Source organism: Abramis brama (genome assembly GCF_963993115.1).
Source record: "Abramis brama genome assembly, chromosome: 5".
In the NCBI taxonomy this organism is placed as follows: domain Eukaryota; kingdom Metazoa; phylum Chordata; class Actinopteri; order Cypriniformes; family Leuciscidae; genus Abramis; species Abramis brama.
Genome location: NC_139967.1, coordinates 41,546,207 through 41,571,339, shown reverse-complemented (window position 1 = coordinate 41,571,339; position 25,133 = coordinate 41,546,207). Strand labels below are relative to the sequence as shown.

Genomic DNA, 25,133 nt, shown 5'->3' with positions numbered 1-25,133 from the left:
AATGAACTGGCATGTGCAGGTTAGGCGATGTGGATCTTGTGAGGCAGGTGCCAAAGTAATTACATCAAATATCTTCATATTGCATAGTAAGTTTTGCTCAACTACCGCTGTGCCATAAATATATGTCACACATCAAGCATTTCTATATATGCTCTCTGTGCTTTTGTGTATTTCGCCTTCTCGACATGAAAAAGTGGCCTATGTTCTTTATACCATCGGGAGATCTTCACGCAGGGCCAATTTATTGATGTCAGAAGGTCTCGGTTTGCTCCTCTCATAAATTCATCATTGTTTTATTCTGTGTGCACTTTCTGGTACAGCTTAAGTGCTTTTGAACTGTAAAACACGGCAACATATTTTGACATTAATATTGCATTTTCTCCACAGAAGAAGCTGGGTACTTTACAATATCTCAACTTGTGCATCAAATTGCAAAATAAGGATTATAGAGTAAACTAGAATGTACATTTCCTGAAGAAAATGTGAGTGGTGCTTGCAGTGGCACCTGTCATAATCATCCCGAATTAAAATCCTAAATAAAAAACATATTTGATATTGTCAGGGCGGCCCCAATGTGTCCTCAGGCAGATCTGGAGGTTTAAGATTTGATCTGTAAACGCCTCACATTACCAGATAATCTGGGGGCGAACATCAGAACCAACCGATTTTACACCTAATTTGTCTTTTCATTTTTTTTTCCTATGGAATTTTAGGAGAAACATCCGAGACAAAGTTGATAGTATAAAAAATTTTTAAAAAATCTGAGAACTTCATGAAAGAGCAACCTCTGAGCAATGAAACGTTCCTCTGGGAGTACAGAAGGAAACCTGGCATGGAAATTAAATTTGTCGAAGGAAAGTGCAGAGTGATTCATCCAGTGCTGGTAAACACTTTTACTTTGGGGATCGTGAAGGTCTTCTCATGTATCAGTTGGGTTGTAATATTTCTTGAAATGATTGCATTTTGTTTAAGAGCTTCCTCCAAGGTGTTAAGAACACATCACGGGACTCATGCTGTGAAAAATGTCTAATTTCAGAAAAGCTATCTGTGACCAGCTGGAACGTTTAAAAGTATTTTATGGACATTAAACTCAGAACCTGTTATAACACTTTGCCTTTAAAGTTGTTTTAAAACTTTTCCTTAAATCCTGCGCAAAATGGAGCAACATTATTACGATCATTTCTCAGTGAATTTTATGACTGACATTTTTACACCTACAGTAACAAAAAGTGACAGCTGACAGTTAATTAATTGACAAAATATTATGAACTATAAATTGATTTGTGATCAATTCTGATAGTTCTCGACAATTTTGACTGGACTCATTCATTAGAATAATTCAATCTTTTTTTACAGAGATGTCTGTCTGATTTACAAGGACAAACTGATGTACCATATGGCCAAGCCGTGACTATTTCAGCCTCTCAAACAGTTCTCACTGCTGAGTTTAGAGAATTTAGGTTTTATCAAACAGACAGTTCTTGTCATTTAAATCTCAGTGGCATATAAACAAGTCATTATTCCTTCTTCACACATTGACTGCGTTTAGCAGTTTTCATGCTTCACACATTTTGCTTCCAAAACCAGTGTTTTCTAAATTGTGATCCACAGAGGTATTGCAGGGGGCCGTGGCCTAAACAAAATAAATTAAAATATTCTTGTTTCAGAATATTTTTTATCTCATAACATCAGTTTGAAATATATTCAAACTAATATTTTATTCATTATAGCGAGGTGAGATAGCTTGCTTGTTTCTAACTGTAGGCTGTTCAGTTAATTATGTCTAATGATATCAGTCAGTCAGTCAGGTGAAAATTATCTGCCTCTTCCAAAAAGCATCGATGGAAAAAAAAAGGACCTGATTTAATTACAACTAAGAGAAATGTGTGTAATCTTCCAAATACCCTGAGCTCTCAAACAAGGGCAATGTTTCTGATGCCGTCTGCCATAACATGGTGCTTCAGAAATTCTTCTGATATCCTGATTTGGTACACAAGAAACGTACACTGCCTGGCCCCCCAAAAAAGTCGCTGTTTGGATATAAATAGGCAAATACTTGACTGGATCATTATTATTATGGATATGAATGGACTGGAATGAAATATTATATATAATGAATGGACTGGATAAAATTATTATGTTTTATATATTTGGTAACAGTACTTTTAACCGTAATTGATGGAGTGTGTAACTTTTCATTTCTTAAAGGGCTGGTATAATGCCCTTTTCACAAGATGTTAAATAAGTCTCTGATGTCCCCAGAGTGTGTGTGTGAAGTTTTAGCTCAAAATACCCCACAGATATTTTTATATGTTAAAGTTGTCACTTTTTGAGGGTGAGCAAAAATGCACCGTTTTTGTGTCTGTCCCTTTAAATGCAAATGAGCTGCTGCTCCCAGCACAGGGGGCGGAGCTTCAACAGCTTGTGTCCTTTTACCTCACACAAACATGCACTGGAAATTTCAAAAACCTTTATCCTTTTATGTTCAAACCGAAGTCAGAAAGATGTGAAAGAAGAAGTGAAAACATGTAGACAACATTTCTGAATGGTTAGTTGATGAATTTATGTAGCTTATGTGTAGTTATCTTCTAGTCATAGATTAGCATATTCTGTCTTGATAATCTATAAATCATGTTCCGTGGGCGGGATTTATGTAAATTTTAGGGTTAGTGATGTCACTGACCCGGGAGGAATGTCGTGTAGTCTCTACCAACCGTTTGTTGTAGTCCTTAAAAAGCAATTTCTTTAAAAGCAAATATCTCCCTTTGCTTTGAACTTTGAGAATTGTAACTTTGCATATGTTGTTTATGCTCAAACAGCAACATTACACACTAACTAAAGTTGCAGTTATATATATATATATATATATATATAGTATTAATAGTAATATAATTATATTATTAATAGTAATATAATTATAATAATATTATATATAATTATATTATAATAATATTATTAATAGTAATATATATATTACTGACCCTAAAGATTGGACGGAAGTGTATTTTTTTTTCTCCACCAAAAAAAAAAAGCCCCAAAAGAAGCCAAAGTAACAAGCTTTGAATGAACTAAAGAAATAGCGAGTCATTCTATAACACAATTTCCTTATGTTTCAAGTGAGATCTGCCCATAAATTAGTCATTTGTGTAGTCCAATGTATTTAACATCACGCATATGCGACACAAAAGAGAAAATTACTTCATCGCGACATGCAAGTTGTTTTGCAGTCTAATTCTTTTAGCTTTTGCAAGCTTATCATAATGAACAAAAAATTACAATGACCAATCAAATTATAATCTTGCCTGTGAAAAGAACCCAATTTCCCCACCAAAAAATATCCACTGCTCAAAAGAGAGCTATTAATATGTTCCATCTAAACTTCTATTCTATTCTATGAAAGAATGATTGGGCATCGTTTTTAGACATTAATAACAAAATGAGTTTTCAAGGACAAAAGAGATGCTACGAACAACAAAGAAACAATAAACAAGAAATGTCCCAGACTACATACACAATAGAGTGATAAATCTCAGGCTGTTTGTTCTAAAGCTCCTGTAAATAGTTCCCTGCAGATGAACTGCAGGTGTTACAATGACTGATAATGGAAAGTGTGTCCTCAAGCTCCTCTCTGCTGTCGGGCAGAGCGGCATCATCTAAATCTACAAGATGGTGTGCAACGCAACAAACAACTAGACAAGACCAGAAAAGCAGGGCAAAGGACAGCACATTTGGAGAGCTGAGACCACATGGATCAAGCGTAGTTAGACATAGCCGAATGATGTTTGCGTGGGAGAGAGAGGTAAGTGTGAGAGCTACAATAAAGAATAGGCCGATCTGTACTATGCAAAACTGCAAAGGGAACCATAAACAGTCCAAAAAAACTCTTTTAAAAGTATTTGATAGGTTTTTCAGATGAAATATGGCCTTTCGTTCACTCTACTGCCACTTTCTGGGGTGTTATAAAGCAAACACAACAGTCAATGGTTCCTACCTGTCATAACTCTTTAAGCATGCACCCAAGATTCGCAGCGGCTCATCTGAAGACAGCACGCTCTCCTGTGTTCATTTTTAGAGATGTTTACGAGTTATTCTGATGATTAAAACCTACAGGAATAAAAACAGACACGTTCCCTTAGAATAAAAAGGTAGGCTCAGGCAAAGCAAATTATGTAAAGCATTATTATAGGTATTCACAATGTACGTTATAAGGCATTATATTTTTTCATTAATAATTGTAACCAAAGTTAAAATGCATTATAATATTTATATATTCTGAAATTGGTTGTTTTTTGTGTTTTAATTATACTTTCTAAAGGTGTGTTTTGAATGAATGGATAAGTAGTATTATAATGCATTATAACTGTGGTTATACAACACATTATAAGGTGTATTAAAAGGCATAATTACTGCATTAAAAATACTTTTTATAATGCATTATACATAAAAGTCTTAAGTAAAGTGTTACTAAAAATATTTGTATATTAAGAAAGTAAGGTTATTCACCTGTCTCAAACACCATGAAATGATACAACAAAAATGTTGTACAGGCTAATGTTTTAAATTATTTAATTAGCATTTTTCAGTAAATTTGTGATTAGATTAATCAGCCATCATCTAATTAATTCATGCATTTAAATAGATACAAAATTATTTTTAAAAAAGTATGAGACATGATTTCCAACATTAAAAAAAAAAAAAAATAGAATAAATTTTCACAATTATTAACAGTTTAGTATAGCACATTGAATTAAACGTGAAATTTTAAAGTTGAAAAACTGAAATCATATTTTCTTGTAAAATATACTCCAATAAACTTCTGTGTAAAGATGTATTTTGTATATTCTACAACTATATATATATATATAAATATTGTTACATCTATTTATTAAAGTAACACTTAACATTAATGCAGTTAGTGTCTAATAAAGGTTGGTTTAAACCACTTAATATTTTCCGTGACCTAATCTAAAGTGTGTGAACTTTTTAGTTAATAATTTGTTAAAGCATAAAAAAACATTATCTAACTCTTTACATATGAGCTAATTAAACAATAATAATTTGTTTAATTACAGTGACAATGAATGAAGAACTCACTATTTGTATAGCCTATTAATATATTAAAGGCAGGGTAGGTAGGATTTTTCAACAAAAAAAAACATTCCAAATTTGTTTAAACTGTCTTTATATACCAATACATAATTAAAATGTAAGTACTCTGAAAAAGAGAGTATAAAAATCGAGTGTCTGTAGACCTTTTAATCTGCAATAAACACAGCTAATTATTCCCATTCACTCCACCCCCTCCCTTCTGAGCTCCTTCCAAAGCCACGCCCCCAAAACACATGAACGCGCGAGACGAGTGCAGAGGAAGGAGCGCAGTGCATGCAGTGACATCATGTCAGAATCACATGTAATAAAATACCTAACTTTATCACTATAAATATAAACAAATAAGATGGCTTTTAGTACTCACTATCAAGCTAGCATATCGATACTGGTAAAGTTTAAAATATATTTAGTTTGATTCGGTAACAAGCTATATTTAGGCTATAGGTAACGAGCTATATTTATAAGGCAAAGCTAAAAACAGGTTGCATTGATACACGTTTTTCCATTACCATCAGTTTAACTGTGATGAAGGTGAATTTCGTGTAAGATTCATAACATATACGGTGTTTTGCATGTAAGAGTTTACATGATGAAAACATTGTTGACTCTGATGAGGACTAACGTTACACTCCGGTGACAAGTACCGCATCGTCGGTTCGAGGACAGGTCCGGGGTCGAGGGCGAAGCAGAGGAGGTCGTTCAAGAGTGCGGGCAACCAGGGTCCGAGGAAGTAGTTTTTGCCTTGTTTGCCTTCGCTGACGCCATGCGGTGTTTGGTGTTTTATGCCCCCAACGGCGCCTTCCAGGCAGCGAGGGGATGGGTAGGTTTAAGGTTGAGGGTAGGGTTAGCTGCCTCTAAGGAGCCATTGGGGGCTTAAAACACCATCGAGCGACTGCATGCAGGTGCTTTGAATTTTGAATGCTCTTTCTCTGCCATAATTTTACTCTTCGTAGGTTCCGCACCTCTCTTGCACTCCTCGAATCAAACAGGTGCGCGCGCATATGGGCAGATCTTGTAGCAACAGTGGTGGTAGCCATGGTTGCGAGAGTGAGTGACAGTCGCCCAAACCAATCAATTGTTTCGTCCCGAATGGAAATAATGAGCTGTGTTTATTGCAGATTAAAAGGTCTACAGTCACTCGATTTTTATACTCTCTTTTTCAGAGCACTTACATTTTAATTATGTATTGGTATATAAAGACAGTTTAAACAAATTTGAAAAAAAGTTTTTTATAAAAATCCTACCTACCCTACCTTTAACAATGTAGAGACTACAATATATTAACTATGAATTAACAAAACAAATAGTTTGCAAATAATTTGTAAGTACTTTATTACAGTACTTATAAAGTATTACCTTTAATTAATTTTATTAATATTTAGGGGTGTTACGGAACACAGACTCGCAGAGATTGTAAGTAACAACAACAGTTTATTGTAAGAAGGATTTATCAATAGGTGAGTATTTGTAAATCAACAACAAAAGAAAAGATGGGAAAGGATCAGTCCAATGCTTGTACATTGTACCACAACAACCACACAAACACCAGTACGTTGCTAAATACTTGAAGTAAGGAAAACTCTTAATCTTACAGGTTTCTTATGGGAACACACAGGAATCCAACAGGAGTGGTGACAAAGAGAATAACACAGCGGTGGGTAACTCAGGTAAATAGATCATCCGATACTTCAGTTTGTCCTAGTCAAGAGCAGACAGAGGAGTGTGTAACTCGCAGGCTCATGTGTGTTGCTGACTGATGAAGGTGATTGGTGGCAGGTGTGGGTAATGGCATAGAGTGCAGGTTGGAGCCAGGGAGGATGCTGGGAGATGTAGTGCTGGGGTGACTGGAGACCGTGACAAGGAGAAGGGAACACATTATTCTAGAGAGTATTTTATTGGACGGAAATCTGTATTTCCGGTCCAATTTTCTTGGATGAGAAAGTAAATTTAAAGGCGAATATCTACTAAAAGTATTTTTTGCCAACTTTTAGACTTCCACTACACATGGAAGCTAATAGACTTGGACACACTCTTTACCTGTTCAACAAGCTTTTAAGAATTTGTTACACATGCTCAGTCGGATCATGCACTCGGGGGGTGGGGGGGGGGGCACATCTGGCTCAAGGAAGTGTACAGATAAGTATTTGATCCGGCCTGCATGCTGGAGTAGTCAGTGTGTGACAGGCACTAGTGCTTCTGCACACTTCACATATTTCAGCTTATCAGCAGTGGGACACACGTGGCTTTATCGTGCAGGAGTCAAGCTGATGATTCATGGGCTATACAAAGGCAGTATTTTGCTTTAGAGTCATATTAAAGAAAGGAAAATGGACACAGACAGCAAGACGTCACTGAAAAGAAGAGTGGTTCTCCACCAAACCAACACTAAACAGTATAAACTACAAAAGGATGGAAATTCAGGCTGATTTTAGCTGGTCTTTTAGCAGGGAAAAATACAAATGTGAATCTTCAAAAAGGATATTGAACAAACATACTGGATCAAAACTAGAATAATGGAACTGATTAACATTTATTTCCTTAAAAGGACACATTCATTTGATCAAAAGTGAAAGTAATGTCACAAGTTCATAAATAATTTCCATTTCAGATAAATGCTGTTCTTTTGAACTATCTATCCTTTGAAGAATCTTGAAAAAAAATTACAATAATAATAATCATAATAATAAAATGTTTATTGGGCATATTAGAATGATTTCTGAAGGATCGTGTTCCACGCAACACTAGAGTAATGAGGCTGAAAATTCAGCTTTGCCATCACAGGAATAATTTACTTTTTTTTTTAAATATATTAAAACAGAAAACAGTTATTTTAAATTGTAATATTATTTTACAATATTACCGTTTTTACATTTTTGACTACTACTAAAAAAACTTACAGACCCAAAACTTCTGAACAGTATATACTAGTGTTGTCAAAACAATTGTTTGAACAAATTTTCTATGGATTGACTGCAAGTTGTCCAGAATGCAGCTGCTAGGCTTTTGACTAGGACCAGCAGGAGGTTGCACATTACTCCTGTGCTTAAGGCCCTTCATTGGCTTCCTACTGGTTTTTATTTTAAAATTATAGTCATTATTTACAGAGCCTTGCATGATCAAGCACCCTCTTACATCTATTACATGCACACACCCCTGGTCGGTCTCTGAGGTTTTCAGATCAAGACCTTTTAAATATTCCCAGAACACGTCTTGAGACAAGAGGTGACCGTGCTTTCTGTGTCGTGGCTCCAAGGCTCTGGAACTCTCTCCCTTTAGCATTGAGAACGTCTCGGTTACGTATGTAACCCTCGTTCCCTGAGTAGGGAACGGAGACGTTACGTCGGATGACGACGAATGGGGTCCCCAGTCTAATCACGCCACCTCGGCTGTCTTCCAGTGCCCTGTGTAAGTCTGAGCTCCCTGTCGTGAGACTAGCACGGATGAAGGAGTCCTACTTAACACAGGAATACCAAGGTACACTGGGAAGCATATCTCAGAGGAAATATGCAATTATGCCCAGCCCTAAGGGGGGGACTTGGAATACACATATGACCCAGAGGGGCTGCATATGGAGTATCACTGGGGTGTCCAACCGCAGGTGGACTATTTCAACCCCAGGGGTGGCAAGGTGGCTTGCCGAGGGAAAGACACATGCTCAGAGAGGCTTACAGTGGAATACACATGTGGGGGTCGCCCAGAGGGGGAACCATGCACATGGAGGCACCTAGTCAAGCGCGAAAGCTGCCTGGTGGCATAACTCTGGCGTTGACGTTGACAGTGCTGGAGGAGACTCAGGGCTTATTAGGCTCACCTGAGGAAAATATCGCACGTATCCCGTCCGTGGAGAGGAATGGCGAGCAAGCGAAGACACCTGAGCAGAATCTAGTACCGGCTAGTTGAAGCGAGTACATGAGAAGAAACTGGCTCCACTCGGAGATTATAGAATCTCGCAAATGTGTTGGGTGTCGCCCAGCCTGCAGCTCTACAAATGTCTGTTAGCGAGGCGCCATGCGCTAAAGCCCAAGAGGATGCCACACTCCGAGTGGAGTGGGCCGTCACACCAAGGGGGCATGGTCGACCTTGCTGCTGGTATGCCAAAGCAATGGCGTCCACTATCCAGTGGGACAACCTTTGCTTGGAGAGAGCCTTTCCCTTCAGCTTCCCACCATAACAGACAAAGAGCTGGTCTGAGGTCCTGAAACACCGCGTTCTGTCTACGTAAGCACGGAGGGTGCATACTGGACAGAGCAGTGCCAAGGCTGGGTCTGCCTCCTCCAGGGGCAGCGCTTGCAGGTTCACTACCGGATCTCAAAAGGGGGTAGTAGGAACCTTGGGCACATATCCATGCCGGGGTCTCAGGATCACGTGAGAGTTAGCCGGCCCGAATTCCAGGCACGCTTCGTCAACCGGAAATGCCTGCAGGTCCCCTACCCTCTTGATGGAGGCCAATGCAACCAGGAGCGCTGTCTTAATTGACAGAAACTTAAGCTCCACTGATTGCAGAGGCTCAAAGGGAGCACTCTGCAGGGCAGTTAGAACCACTGAGAGGTCCCAAGAGGGTACGAGGGGAGGACGAGGAAGATTCAGTCTCCTCGCTCCCCTCAGGAACCTGATGATCAGGTCGTGCTTTCCCAGAGACTTACCATCGACTGCGTCGTGATGTGTGGCGATGGCGGCAACATACACTTTCAGGGTGGAGGGAGACAGCCTTCGCTCCAACCCTTCTTGCAGGAAGGAAAGCACGACACTGATTGGGCATTTCGTGGGTTCTTGATGTTTAGAAGAACACCAGTTGACGAAGAGGTTCCACTTCAACGCATAGGCATGTCTCGTGGACGATGCTCTAGCGGAAGTGATGGTAGCCACCACAGCTGGTGGTAGGGTACTCAAACCTGTCCCGTCCAGGAGCCACACGTGGAGGTTCCAAAGATCGGGACAAGGGTGCCAAGGGGTGCCCCGTCCCTGAGAAAGGAGGTCCTTCCTCAGAGGAATTGGCCAGGGAGGTGCTGTCGCGAGGAGTACCAGTTCTGAGAACCAGGTCCGGTTGTGCCAATACGGGGCAACTAAAATGACCTGCTCCTCGTCCTCCCTGATCTTGCGCAAAGTCTGCGCAAGGAGGCTCACTGGGGGAAACGCATACTTGCGTAGGCCCCGCGGCCAGCTGTGCGCCAGTGCATCCATGCCGAGCGTGCCATCGGTCAGGGAATAATACAGGTCGCAGTGGGACGAGTCGTGGGAGGCAAACAGGTCTACCTGTGCATCGCCGAACTGATCCCAAATCAGCTGGACCGACTGGGGATGGAGTCTCCATTCTCCAGAGAGAGGCTGAAGCCGAGACAGCTCATCGGCTGCCTGGTTCAGGTCTCCCGGGATATAAATGGCTCGAAGCGACCTCAGATGCTTCGGACTCCATATGAGGAGGTGGCGAGCGAGTTGCGACATACGGCGGGATCGTAGACCACCTTGATGGTTGATGTACGCTACTGTCGCGGTATTGTCTGATCGGACTAGTAGGTGCTGACCCTTGAGCAGCGCACGGAAGCGGTGCAGTACAGCCAGCAACTCGAGGCAATTGACATGCCAAAGGCGCTGGGGTCCTGTCCAGGAGCCCGCGGCAGCATGTCCATTGCACATGGCGCCCCAGCCCATGGTGGAGGCATCCGTTGATACAACAACATGCCGGAAAACTCGTTCTAAGGGCACTCCGGCCCGTAGAAAACTGAGGTTCGTCCACGGGGTGAAGGTCTGACGGCAGGCTGGAGTCACTGGGACTTGGAGCGTGCCGTGTTGCCATGTCCACCTCAGGACTCGATCGCGAAGCCAAAGCTGAAGCGGTCTCATATGAAGCAATCCGAGCGGCATTACTGCGGCTATGGATGCCATATGCCCCAGGAGCCTCTGAAATAGTTTCAGTGGAACCGCACTCTTGTCCTCGAATTGGTGAAGACAAGTCAGCAGTGACTGCGCGTGCTCGCTCGTAAGCTGCGCGCACTTGGCGACCGAGTCGATCTCCATACCGAGAAAAGAGATCCTCTGCACGGGGCCGAGTTTGCTCTTCTCCCAGTTGACCCGAAGGCCCAGACGAGCTAGGTGCCGGAGCACAAGGTCCCTGTGTTCGCAAACCTGGTCTCGAGAGTGAGCTAGAATCAGCCAGTCATCGAGATTGTTCAGGATGCGAACCTCGTGTTCCCGGAGAGGAACAAGGGCTGCCTCGACGACCTTCGTGAAGACGCGAGGAGACAGGGCTAGCCCGAATGGGAGAACCGCGTACTGGTATGCCCGCCCCTCGAAAGCAAACCGAGAAACGGTCTGTGTCGAGGTAAAATGGAGACATGGAAGTAGGCGTCCTTCAGGTCGATCGCTGCAAACCAATCCTGCGGCCGCACGCACTGGAGGATGCGTTTGGCCGTAAGCATCTTGAACGGCAGCCTGTGAAGGGAGCGGTTCAAGACGCGCAGGTCGAGGATTGGCTGTAACCCACTGGATTTCTTTGGTACAATGAAGTAAGGGCTGTAGAAGCCGGACTTCATTTCGGCTGGAGGGACAATCTCGATCGCACCCTTCGCCAGTAGGGTGTCGACCTCCGCTCTCCTGACAGGGGCATTGCCACCGACCATAGTGAAGCGGACTCCCCTGAAGCGGGGAGGAGACCGCGCGAACTGAATCGCATAGCCGAGCCTGATGGTTCTCGCGACCCAGCGGGACAGTCTGGGAAGCTCTAGCCAGGCCTCCAGAAACTGCGCCAGCGGGGTCATAGGAACCACAGACGTACCGTCGGTGGGGCAGCGAGGCGGAATGACCGGCCCAGGCGAGGGTGGCATAGCGGCCCTGTGCGGGGGCACGGTCATTAGCCGCGTCCTGCCAGAGGAGGCCAGGGGAGGACCAGCGTCCCACAGGGGCGTGCTCTGGCAGGGGTCTGGCGACAGAGGGGGATGCGAGGAGCGTGGCCCGTGGGTGGCGCGTGCTGTCATCCACAGCCTCTTGGGGCTCAGAGAAAGAGCATCAGTTCTTTTTGAATGAGATTCTCCCCCAGCCCTCCACCGGGGGAAGGAGTGGTCTTGCTACCAGCTCCTGAGAGAACTGAGCCCTAACTCTAAGCCGCCCATCTCAGGAGTGCTGCTTAACCAGGTGTTAGTCGGCTAAGGGGCAGAGACAGGCGGTGCCAGCCTCCAGCGACCTCCTCATGCTCGGGCCGGTGAAGGCTCGAGGGGAGGAGGCCACACGGACGGATGACCGTCAGTGCAGAAGACTCAGTCCGCTTCTGGAGAGATCGAAGACTGTTGGGCGCAGTCCTCAACCACCCCGCCGACCAAGCTGCCCATCTCAAGAGTGCTGCTTAGACTGGCGTTGCAGTCTAAGGGGCGGAGACTGGCAGCGCCGCCCTCCTGTGACCTCCTCCTGCTCAGGGCCGGTGAAGGCCTGAGGGGAGGAGCCGCATGGAGGTGGCCTTGGCGGGAAGCAAACTAAGGAGACCACACGGATGGATGACCATCAGTGCAGACGGACCTGAGTCTGCTTCTGGTGGCCGAAGCCACCCCGCCGGAGAGCCCAGCCTGGGACATGGGGGAGCTGAGAAAATGAATTCCCAGACCCCCTCACATCAACCTGGCTAAGCCCATGTCTGGACCACTCTAGTGGACACCACCTGACCCAGGATCACGCAGGTACCGATGTCGCCCGAGAGCGAGATCAGTAGTGTGCGCGGCGGAACGACCAGGCCGGGCATGGGAGGCATAGCGTCCCAGCAAGGGGGCGTGGTCGAGTTTCCGCATTCTGTCAGTGTTGGCCAGGGAAGGACCAGCGTTCCACTGCGGCCGGTTCTGACAGAACTCCAGAGTCAGCACTGCCTCGAAGGCGAAGGCGACACACAGGACTGCATGCCTGTGTCACAATAGTGACAGAGAACATACAGACCAAGATCGCCTCACGATCAAGGGCAGCGAAGGCGGAGGACGCCCGCGGGCCGCGAAAGTCACGTGGACTCCCGCGGCCCGGAAGCGTCCTGATGCACATCCGGGAAGCCTACAGCGCTCGGGGGGAGGACGCCACTCCAACCGATGCTTTCAGCTGCCCGGGAAAGCATGGCCATCAGCTCTGGATCTGACTCGACTAACGCTGACACTCCCGAGGGAGGCAACGCAGTCGAATCCTCATTTCCAGAGGAATCAAGCCCGCCTTATGATGCTGTGAGTGACATGACACCATCTGCTGGAGTCTCGAATGAAAACACTGGGTCCCCGAGAGGAACCAGTCACACACGGAAGCCCCACGGTTTGCGATGTGGAGGGGGGCGTGGCCCGAGGAAAGCTCGTCGGAATTATTCCACACCATAACCCTCAGATCACCCTGGCCACCAGCCAAAGTATCCCTCTCGTTTTTCTTTTTAGGAAGAGATAGATTGGGGTGTGGCAGAGGGGACTCTCACACAGAGATCATTGAGTCTCGATCTATAAACATCGCGATGGTCATGTTCCCGCAATGAAAACATGACTCATCCACGAGCGCTGCCGAGCGTGATTAAGCCCAACACGCAAAACAGCGCTCGCGACCGTTAAACAGATGAGTCACGCGCCCACATCCAGTAATACACGGGCGAACCGTCTTGAAAAAGACGTGCCGCGTGCAGCTCTTTTAGAGAGAGGAAAAGCTCAGCAGTGTGCTGAAGCACCCAGGGAGAAACACACTCACTGTCGGCAGATCACTGCACAGATCAGCAGCAGGCAATGCGATCTCGCTGGAACACGCCGTCACACAAACACACTGAAGAGCCGCTCGTCTCGTAGAGTGAAGATGATACAGAATGGCTTGTAGGAGTGAAGAAAACTCTTGGCTCCGAAGCGAAAACATATCTGCATGTTGCCAGCGTACTTCCTTATATACCCCCGGCGTGGGGCGGAGATACGCTATGCAAATTCCGCAGACCCATGGCATTTCATTGCCATTGGCTCGTTTTATATACTCGAAGATGACAGGCTTTCTAAGCGAAACCCCATTCGTCGTCATCCGACGTAACTCGGAGTGACCACGAAAGGGAACTATGGTTTCTGTGGAATCCTCCTCCTATCCCCACACCCCCCTTCATGTGCACGTGCACTAACCCCCCAACCCCCACCCCCAAATCATTCTTTTCGGTTATTGGCTGGAACACTGTTTGGTGTTTCGTGGTCCAGGTTGGGCCAGTTTGTTTTTGTTGCCATTTGTGGAGCCTGGGTTGTCTACAGAGACCGCGTTTCTTTATAGTGTGTTCAGGGGACAGGCAGTTAGCAGATAGTAAGGAGATGTTTGCTGTTTCGGCCTAAAAACGTGTGACATCGCTTAGAGCACCTTTAAAGCTGTATTTTGTTGTGTTATTGACTGTGGCGAGCAGGGCGAGGCCGAGGGTTGTGCAGTCGTCCGTGAGGGACTGCTGCCTTTATTTTCGTTTTTTTATTTAAATCTGTTGATTGTTCGCTGGTTCTCGACTCTTTCTTCCCATAACATCTAACGTTGCTACATTGACATGAATGTCACAGTAGAAATAGTAGGTGTCTGCTGTCACTTTAAGAACAAATGCACGGACCGAAAAAACTGACAAACATCTGGTTTCTTTCTCGAATGTCCACTTATGACATAACCGAGAGAATACTTGCCAAAACGGGTATTTAGACGAGTTTTTTAACATAATTTTGTGTGCATGTGTCCATTCAAGGGCAAGGAAACGTAAAAGAGGAATCAATTCGGTGTTTGAGCGCTATCTGAAACACGCCTCTCTCTCTCAGTTAATCCACGATTCACATGCTTGCCGAACCATGGGGGCTGGTCCGTACGGATCACGGATCAACTGCGATCATTGCACTCCTAATGTATAGGCAATTCATCACCCCAAATTACATAGTAAAAATCTGACCCTGTCAAAAAAGGCGCAGTGCTTTCTACAATTGGGTCGGGTCATGTTCACACCTTAAACAAACCGTACCAGAGTTCGTTTGGAACCAGACCGAGACCACCTCTTCAGCTGGGTCTCGGTACGGTTGTTTGGTCCGCACCCGAGTGCGATTGCTGTATTCACACCTGCCCAAAAGATCCGCACCAAGGGGGGAAACGAACTTGAGTTCGATTCAATCAACCAAACAAACAAGAGAGGTGTGAATACACCCTAACTTACTTGCTCCTTTTCTACAGTATAACAGTTATTAAAAATTTCATTTATTATCGCAGGTTTTGCGCTCACACCCAAAGCGTGGGCACTGCTGATCTATATAAGTGGCGCTCTCATAAAAACGCCTCTCAAACAGCTTGCGAGTACCAAATTCTTATTCGTGGATTGTCGCACTTAAACGGTCAAATACATAAAAAATTATGTCAAAATGTCCGTCTTGCCAAGTATTCTGATAAATTCAGTCAGTTTTGGAATGTAAATAGTTTAGAGAAAACGCATGTTATGTAACAGTATATTGGCTCCATGCATAAACTCTTAAAGTGACAGCTTTATAAACCTGCTGCTGTCTGTCATGTTAATCAAAGAGCAAAATACAAAAGTAAATCACTTGCTGCTCTTGACTGTATAACTTTTGTAACTTTAATTGTAAGCATTAATCTGTATTTACACTAAATATTACTATTAGACCCACCTGAAAAACTTAAAGCCATGTTTATTTCATTTGTTTCTTTATTCTGTTGTATTTATTTGTGCTATCATTTGCAATTTGTTTATTTGTTCTTATTTTATCACTGACTGTTTACTTGTCTTTTTCTGTAAATCTAGTTCAACAGTTTAAATAAATCCATGTGCTGTGTGTAAGCTACTACAAAACAATTACCCAAGAAATTATAAGTATAAATTATCTGTATGGTGGTATATATGGCAGTTTTCCCCATGGTATCTAAAATGGTATATAATATTGATATTTTTCAAGGTATCGTATTGAAGTTGGAAATTCCAGTATCGTGACAACACTACACAATATTGCGATACACATCGTTTCAAAAGTATAGCCACATGACTGTAGTATTATATGTGTATAATTACAAAACACTTACTAATCCTGATGTAAAAAAATATATATATATTTCTTCCGTTCATGGCCATATTAAATGAAGTTTTATGTAACAAAGTTCGGGAGGAGCATGTTCAGGTAATCATCCAATCAGCACAAGAAGAAGCCAGTATAAATAAAGCCTTCCCTTACCTCCTGTCTCATGACTAATTTCTCAGCATCCCGCCACCACCCCATCACCTCACATTCGGCTGGGTCTGCTCATAGATACCTATGATCTATACATTTATAGGGGGGAGTACTCTGGGGTCGGGCTGAATTCCGAGCTCGGAGCCCTCCCCCCGGACAGCAAGCCAAATACGCATTATAATATTACATCAGATTTCATTAACATGTGAACTCGTGAAGCCAATTAATCCAGTAATTTCTGCACAATACAACAGCCCTTTTTACACAACAACAAAAAATCTAACGCATTATATCAGTGACATAACTAGAAGTTTATCCACATAAAGCAGCAGTTCCACCATAAAAATAACAACTTGTACAACTTTATGATAATACATATTTTCACTAAATAATTAATCTGCATTAAAATACAGGTTAAATAAAACTCTTTTTAAATCTTGTCTGTATTACTTTACCATTTACTGTTACTGTAATGAAGTGCTGATTTTTTTTTTGCTTTAAAAATTAAAAACACAAGGAATGAGTCAAGATTATTTCCTGGGATAATCAACATATGCCACAAATCCTGTCGATAGCTTAACTTGTATTAAACTTACAACTCTACTTTAATATGCATGTTAGTATGCAATGTTTATGTGTGTACTATGCATTACTTTGCAGTATGTAGTGAGGATAAATGGATAAATACTTATCTGCTTCATGGCACTAATAGTGTCAAGGTCAAGGGTTTGATGGCCAGAGAACACAGACTGGCAAAATGCATATCAATTCGCATTGGATAAAAATGTCTGTCAATGAATGTAATGTAAATGCAGTACTTAAGGGTACACAATGTTATTGCACTATAGGAGATTGTCTCTGGACAAAAAAGGGTTGAAGTTTCACTCAGTTATGTCAACTGGAACATCTTATTACACTAATGAGATCTAGAAAATGGCTCAGCTGGATGTAAACTGCTAGATGTAAATGCGTGAAATAAATTTTCACCATTTCATCAATGCGTTTAGCACAGGAAAGCTTTATAGCCTATCTGCAGTAATACCCCAGGGCGGGAGTTTCATTATTAGTTTATGATGAGACAATCTTCAGAGATCCGCTATAAATTTGGTGGCTCAACTTCATTATACTGAGACGTTAATACAAGAATTGGTTCTCAGTTTTGATATTATTCTCAAACTAGTGTTTGCAAGATAGAGTGAAATTTATTAGCAGGCTTACAGCTCTTTAATGCAATCACAAATAATGACCTCTGAAGACCATATAAAAACGCACCAATTCTACAGTTTGAATTCAGCTCTACTCTAGTTATATCTAGTTATCGATAACTACCAGAGAGTAAATAATTCTCACAAGACCAATGAGTCCGCAATTTTAAATATCTACATTATCCCCCCTCAGTCTCCATGGAGATTTCCAGAGACAAATGAGAGCATGTGCTGGTAAGTATAAGCACAGTGTATGCAAATGTGAGTGAGAATTTGATTTGTAATGATGAATTAGAGGCCTTCATTGCTCATGCTGATTCAAGGCAATGCATACGGCGGAATAGAGCAAAGAGCTTCTGAAATCAATAAGCTCCTAACCACCGAATGAGCAAAACTCTTGTGGAACTCGTTTCTCACCCTCAAGTTGTTAATGAACCACTCAAATCCCGAACAGCGCTTTTAGAGTCTAAGGTGCGTGATAAGAAACGAGGGCCTGGAGTTCCATCTCCGCAGTCCTGATTTGATTTGATCTGCCACCTTTTCAAAATACTCCAGCCATTATAGCTTACACGCACGCATAAATCACGCTCGCAAAGTGTGGAAATGCTACTTTGCATCGCAAAGCAATGTATTTTCTGGATACATAGAGAGTGTTTAAGTCATCCATTACTATAGTGCTCCGTCTGGGGAGCATAAGTCAATTACTCGGTTTAAATTTTGAAAGCTCATTCATTCGAAGGGAAGTCGCTACTACCCGCCACAGCGTTAAATTCTCCCCAATAACCACGCAGGACTGGCGAAGAAGCCAACATGTTTGATTAATGACTTAATATTTTATTAATACTATTTTCCCCTTTCCAAATGGAACTTGCAGGGGGAAAAATGAATCTTGTCGGAGCATGAGAAACCAAAACAGGCCCCGAGGAGTGCTTAAGATTGCAGGATTGAAGCGTGTCAGCACCGTGTCCCACTCTAACCCTGTTTGCTCTCGTAGCGGATGGAAAAGGTAGGGTGGGGTGGGGGGGGGACAGAGTTGTTTGCTTGAAAACACAAGCCCAACCCAACTGTCCACTGTTGATTTGCCATCTCTCAACAGAAGCACTATCTGCAGACGCAGTGAGAGAGAACTTGCCTCTATCTCTCTCCCATGTTGATGAAGCAACCAGAAAAGGACTGTGAGAAAGGTCAAGACCACATTTCAGCTGGAATGAATGAGCCACTAGAAGTTCTTCTTAACTTCAGTATTGAAAAGTAGTTCTTTCCGAGTTTCCAAGATAAGGGGCGTTTGTAACTGCATGAAGCAAAGCAGGCAGATGTCCTATTGTGAGGATGACAGTGGATCCAGATTGGAGCCACTTAAGATTTCATTCATGCTGTTTCGAGCACAAGGTACAGACCAAGTATTTTCCAAGACAATTCACCAGGACACAGGTATGAGCTCCAAGGATATTTGGCTGTTGCTGCAATCTAAAGGCTTATTGGCCAGAATCCATTAGCCACCCATTCTTCACGGCACATTATCTAAGTGTTTTGGATGGACTATTTCACTATCTATATTCAGTGAAGCTCAATGTTTCCACTGTGTTCCATCAGTGAGGCTGTCACATGCTTCAAGTCTGAGACACATTTAGCAATGGGACACAGTACTTGCTGTCTATTCAAAGTTAATCAAAGTTAATTCAAATTAATTTTATTATGGGTAGGTCTACATCAATCCAGATCCAGATTTTGTTTCAAAATGCTCTCTGTGTACACTAGTGTTTTCTAAAAGTTGCTCATCCACACAGACACATCTGAAAAAACGCTGAAATCATCTTACTGAACGTGTTAGTGCCCAGAACTAGATCTAAACACAAGGGTTATCGTGAGTTTGCGGTGGCCGGTCCCAATCTGTGGAATAATATGACACAAGCTATAAGAATGCCGCTGACTTTTGCCTTTTTTAAGTCTAAGTCAAAAGGCCCTATCACACACCAGGCGCAATGCAGCACCAGGCGCGACACAAGTGTTTTTTGCTAGTTTCAGCCCGACGCAGTTATCATTGTCACGTCCTGCGCCACATTGTTTAAATAGCAAATGTATTTGCACCCACTTGTGCACCCATTGGCGTGCTGGTCTGAAAACGAGGTGTGTTCAGGCGCATTGTTGGCGCATTGCTATTTTGAGGCAACTGAAATAGACTCCGCCATTGACCAACTGAAACCTGGTCTAAAGTCAATGGTGCAGTATTTTTTTGTTATTTAAAGGGTGCATTATTAATATGAGCCTATAGGCGGGCCCACAATTCACGTAAACTCTGCTTATTACACACACAGGGATGCGCAGCAGCACACAAACATGCCAAATATTAAAAATAAAAGTATTACAATGTAAAAGATTATTATAGTGTACATAAAGATATAGTGGAATTCGGCTTGTCCCGTAGATGGTCTGCTTGCGTGCTTTAACCTCGCTCACGAGCAGATCTGTTTCCTTTCTGGAGAAGCGTTCAATCTTTCCACTTGCAAATTCCGCCATGTAAATAGCGAATCCACCATGGCACAAGCGCAACGGGCTTTTAAAGGGAATGGGAGAAGAGACTCTGATTGGTTTATTGCACGTTACGCCCAAAACACACCCATTACTCATTAAGAGAATAGGGACAACCCTTTTAGACCATGCGTCGGGCACGCTGACCATTTTCCCGCCATTAAACTAGCAAAAGTGGATTCGGACAAGCCCTAAGTGTGCTTGCGCCATAGCCTATGCTTAGACCATGCGCTTAGATCATTAAAATAGGGCCCCATAACTTATCTATTCACTTTGGCATTTTAAAAATGGTTTATGTCTTATGATTGTACAACTTGCTTTAAATTTTATTATTACTATGCTGATGTATTATCTTTTTTGTATACTTTGTAAAAGCACTTTGGTTACCTCAAGTTGTATTTATACAGTGCTATGTATGCATATTAATGCATCACATGCTGTTGTGGCATAATGGTTAGAGTCAGACTGGTAACCCAGGTTGCAGGTTCGATTCTCAATGCTGACAGGAAATGACTGAGGTGCCCTTGAGCAAGGAGCACAGCAAAAATGTCTGCCCACTGTTCCGGGTGTGTGTGTCCACGGTTTGCAGTGTGTGTGTGTGTGTGTGTGTGTGTGTGTGTGTGTGTATTGTTCACTACTCACTACTCCTAATGTGTGTGCACTAACTTGGATGGGTTAAATGCAGAGAACAAATCCTGAGTGTGGGTTAGCATTCTTGGCCTTCACCTCTCACTTTCACATGAATAACATGCATCATCGTTATTGAATTCCAAAACTACAACACGAAAACAAATTCATACATTTGGGAGAGCGTCTTCAAAAAACTCTGTTTTCACTGGACAAAAACACTGTCTCAGTATGGATAGAGGGCCAAAACATAACATAGAGAAAAAGGTGCATCTTCAAATGTATCCAGATTAATGTAGACGTATAACCTGCTTATTAACTGACTCTGGCCTGGAATCAGATCTTAAATGTCTGTGTAGGACATGGAATGAAAATGTTGAGTGGCTGCCTTGAAGAATATGAGCTGGATGGCAATTTGTTTTCTTTCATTAACCCACTCACAATAATTGTATGGAAAGCTTGTGGCACACAGAAGAATGAAAGGGTACTGCATATTTTTTTGTAGAACAAACTAAGTGCAATCTGCTGGATCTTTTCCTCATTCGTTCGAGACATGATGAACGGTCGTCGTGATCCTCTTTAGAGATAAGAGTATTAATTTCAGCTCATTGTGTTGTGAAACTGCATCACGCTTTTGATACTAACATCTTAATGACTGTTCAATGTGCTGTAATCAGTCTATTTGGCAGTTTGCTCAGTAAACCTGTCAGTTTGTGATACTGGGTTGTCCATCAGGGTGCTATTTACTCCAAAATAGAAATTAGTGTTAAATAAAGCAATAGATAAAATAAAAGCAAGTCATGAGAGGTTATTGTTAGTAAAAAACCCTGAAACCCAGAACAGTAACATTACTGCAGTGCAAACCTGAGATTGCTTTTATAAAATGGTACCAAAAGACACCAGCACCAGTTAATCACAACTGTGCTGATATTCAGACCAACAGCACGACTGCAAGTGTGATATTATACAACTTTTAAATTAACAAGAAGTTAATATAAAGTAACTTACTAAGCACAATCTTGCCAGTTACTTTATCTTTTTGTTCTCTGTAAACAAAAAATAGCTCCAAATGAGAGTTTAATTGTGACTTATAATTTGGAATAGTATAAATCAAAACTAATAAAAACAATATAGCTGCAAGCATCGATACAGGGGCCAAGCCCTGAAGCAGCAGCAACTCTCCCCGGACCTCCCCTCCCCGCCCCGCCCCGTTCAGCGATCAGGATTGACTCTGGCTCAGCATGTTTTGTGACTTTGTGAGCCGCTCCACTTCCGAAGATGCACAAATTTGAAGCGTGTTCCACTGTGTGTGTGCGCTGTGATCTCCTCTCCGTGTTCGCAGCATGTTCCGCTGTGTGTGTGCGCTGTGCTCTTCGTGCCGTGTTCGCAGCGTCTTCTGTTCAATGTTCCGCTGCAACCTCACTGTGATTTTCTGACAAACTGTTCAAAAGTTATTGGCCAATATAGGCATTTTCCAGATCCCATGACCTGTAGGTGGTGCTGTTCCTAAATTTGTAATGGCACAATCACAATACACTTATTGTGATGCAATAATTTTTTTACATCCCCCCAATCCCCCCTAAAGCTAGGTTTATACTCGACGCGTCCGCACGAGCGCGAAGGTGCGCGCGGCAAAAATGACGTCATTGCGGTGTGGGCGGTCGTGCGCGTTGGGTGCGCAAGACCCCATTTCGCTCGGTGGTGTGCGCAGCTTTTTTTGTAACAGTGCGTGCGGCTCCGCATCCGAAGATTAACAACTTCGAGCCGAATGTGGCCGAGCTCGAACTTCTCACCACACCGGCACCCAGTTTGCACGTCTAAATTAGTTGCTTACATTTAAAAAATGAGCATACAATAGCATAACATGTATTTTTAATGAACATAAAGGTCCATGTTTAAAAACAAAGTTCACGAAACTTAATTAAATGTTTAGTGAAATTAGAAAATATGTAAGAGATTGTTAATTTAGTTATATTGTATACACATTCTCATATCCATATATTTTGTTTTATTGTCACGAGTAATAATCTCAGGGTTTACTGAGTTTTACACGATTCTTTTTGTAGTGTGGTATTGGTGGTGGTGTACTAAAATAAACATTGTCACGTGTGTATAGCTTTCTTCTTCTCACCGCTGATTCCTGATGGTTTAGAGGACAATTACTCGAGTCGCCCTCAATCATTTCAAAGAATAGTACAACGGCAAGCGCGTCGAGTATAAACGCCTCGTCCGTTTGGGGAGGTGTGCACGCAGTCTGCGGAGACTCGCGCTGCGGAGCCAGGCGAAAGTATAAACAAGGCTTAACCCTGACATCAAAGCACCTGACATCAAAGCCAATTTAAAAGTGCTGGCTAATGTTAATCATAAATTCTCTAAGATTATTATTCAGGTCGGCACTGTCCACTGTTCGCCAGTCGGAGATCACTAAAATTAACATTAAAGATGTGTGTGAACTTGCAAGTACGATGTCAGGCACTGTAATTTGCTCTGGCCCCCTTCCTGTTCGAAGGAGTGATGAGATACTTAGTAGACTGTCCTCACTCAATGGCTGGCTGTCTAAGTGGCGTCTGCAAAATAATATAGGGTTCAAATGGAAAAGTTTTTGGGGCAGACCTGATCTGTTGAAAAGAGATGGTACTCATCCCTCCTGGGATGGTGCTGCTCTTCTCTCTAGTAATATGGCACATAGTCTTAGAGCTCAAACATGACAATCTGGGCCTCAGGTCAGGAAGCAGACAGACTGGCTAAACCGACCGTCTGCTAGCTGTCTCACGTCACTGAGGTCAGATAAATCACATCACATAGAGACTCTTTCACCTAGATATCATCACATAGAGACTGTGTCTGTTCCCCGAACTAGGAAATACAAAAAATACCAAACCTATTTAAGGGTAAAAATTTGATTGATTTTCAACAAATAAAAAACAAATATAATGCAGATGAACAAATGATAAAGCTCAGGTTGCTGAATATTCAATCCCTTTCTTCAAAAGCACTTATTGTTAATGATATGATCACAGACCATAACCTAGATGTGCTGCGTTTGACAGAAACTTGGGTAACACCAGACAATTACATTACTTTAAATGAGTCCACACCGCAAGATTAGTGCTATAAACACGAGGCTCATTTAAAAGGAAAAGGGGGAGGTATTGCTGTAATTTGTAGCAATATCTTCAGTATTACTCAGAAGTCTAGTTTCAAATATAATTATTTTGAAGTGATGGTGCTTTCTGTAACGTTATCTATAGTGTAAGTGATAAATCCTGTTTAACATTTGTGCTGGCTACTGTATACAGGCCACCAGGGCACCATACAGATTTTATCAAAGAATTTGCAAGTTTTCTATCAGAGTTAGTACTGGCTGCAGATAAAGTCCTAATTGTTGGTGATTTTAATATCCATGTAGATAATGAAAAAGACGCATTGGGATTAGCATTTACAGACATTCTAAACTCTATTGGAGTTAGACAACACGTGTCAGGACCTACTCATTGTCTTAATCATACTTTAGATCTAATATTTTCACATGGAATCAATGTTGATACCGTTGAAATTCTGCAGCAGAGCAATGACATCTCAGATCATTATTTAATCTCATGTATACTTAATTTAGCCAAGGTTGCAAAGCCGACTCTGTGTTATAAATATGGTTGAACTATCACTTCTGCCACTAAAGATTGCTTTATAAATAATCTTCCTGATCAGTTTCATCTCGTCAGCATCCCAGATAGCTTAGAAGAACTCGATGTTGCAACAGAAATGATTGACTCTCTCTTTTCCAGCACTTTAGACACAGTTGCTCCATTGCGCTTAAAGATTAAAGTATAACACCTGATGTACTCGTTACATCATAAGAAGAATGGCATCTACTCTAATGTAAGTCTTTCTGTTTATTCCAAGGTTTATTGAAGTCAGCTGGATCTGGCCGTATCCAGATCAGATGGTGGACCTGCGCCTGGACTCATCCATGATGCATCCCTGAAGTGCCAGCCTCATCAGCCCTGTAAAGCATCCCAGATAGCTTAGAAGAACTCGATGTTGCAACAGAAATGATTGACTCTCTCTTTTCCAGCACTTTAGACACAGTTGCTCCATTGCGCTTAAAGATTAAAGGAAATAGTCCAACAGCGTGGTAATTTCGTGGAGAGAGAGCATGATTGTGTACAGAAAGGCCTTAAAAACTGCTAGATCTGCTTATTTTTCAACACTTTTAGAAGAAAACAAACACAACCCTAGGTATTTATTCGAAACAGTGGCTAAATTAACGAAAAATAAAGCTTCAACACGTTACCAAACAGCACAGCAGTAATGACTTTATGAACTTCTTTACTTACAAGACTGATAATATTAGAGAGAAAATTATAACTATGCAACCTTTCACTACAGTATCGCATCAGACAGTGCATTGTAGTCTCTCTGAGGAAAAATTTAATTCATTCATTGCTATAGGTGAGGAAGAATTGTCTAAACTTGTTAAATCATCTAAATCAACAAC

General features: G+C 42.5%; 1 long non-coding RNA gene across 1 annotated transcript; it reads left to right on the top strand.

The window, feature by feature from the left end:
- The first annotated feature begins 3,570 nt into the window (after positions 1-3,570).
- LOC311083073 lies at positions 3,571-23,496 on the top strand. The gene is made up of 4 exons (XR_014606197.1): positions 3,571-3,799; positions 6,704-6,776; positions 18,354-18,485; positions 18,576-23,496. It is a non-coding gene; the product is annotated as an uncharacterized lncRNA (long non-coding RNA).
- Positions 23,497-25,133: the final 1,637 nt, after the last annotated feature.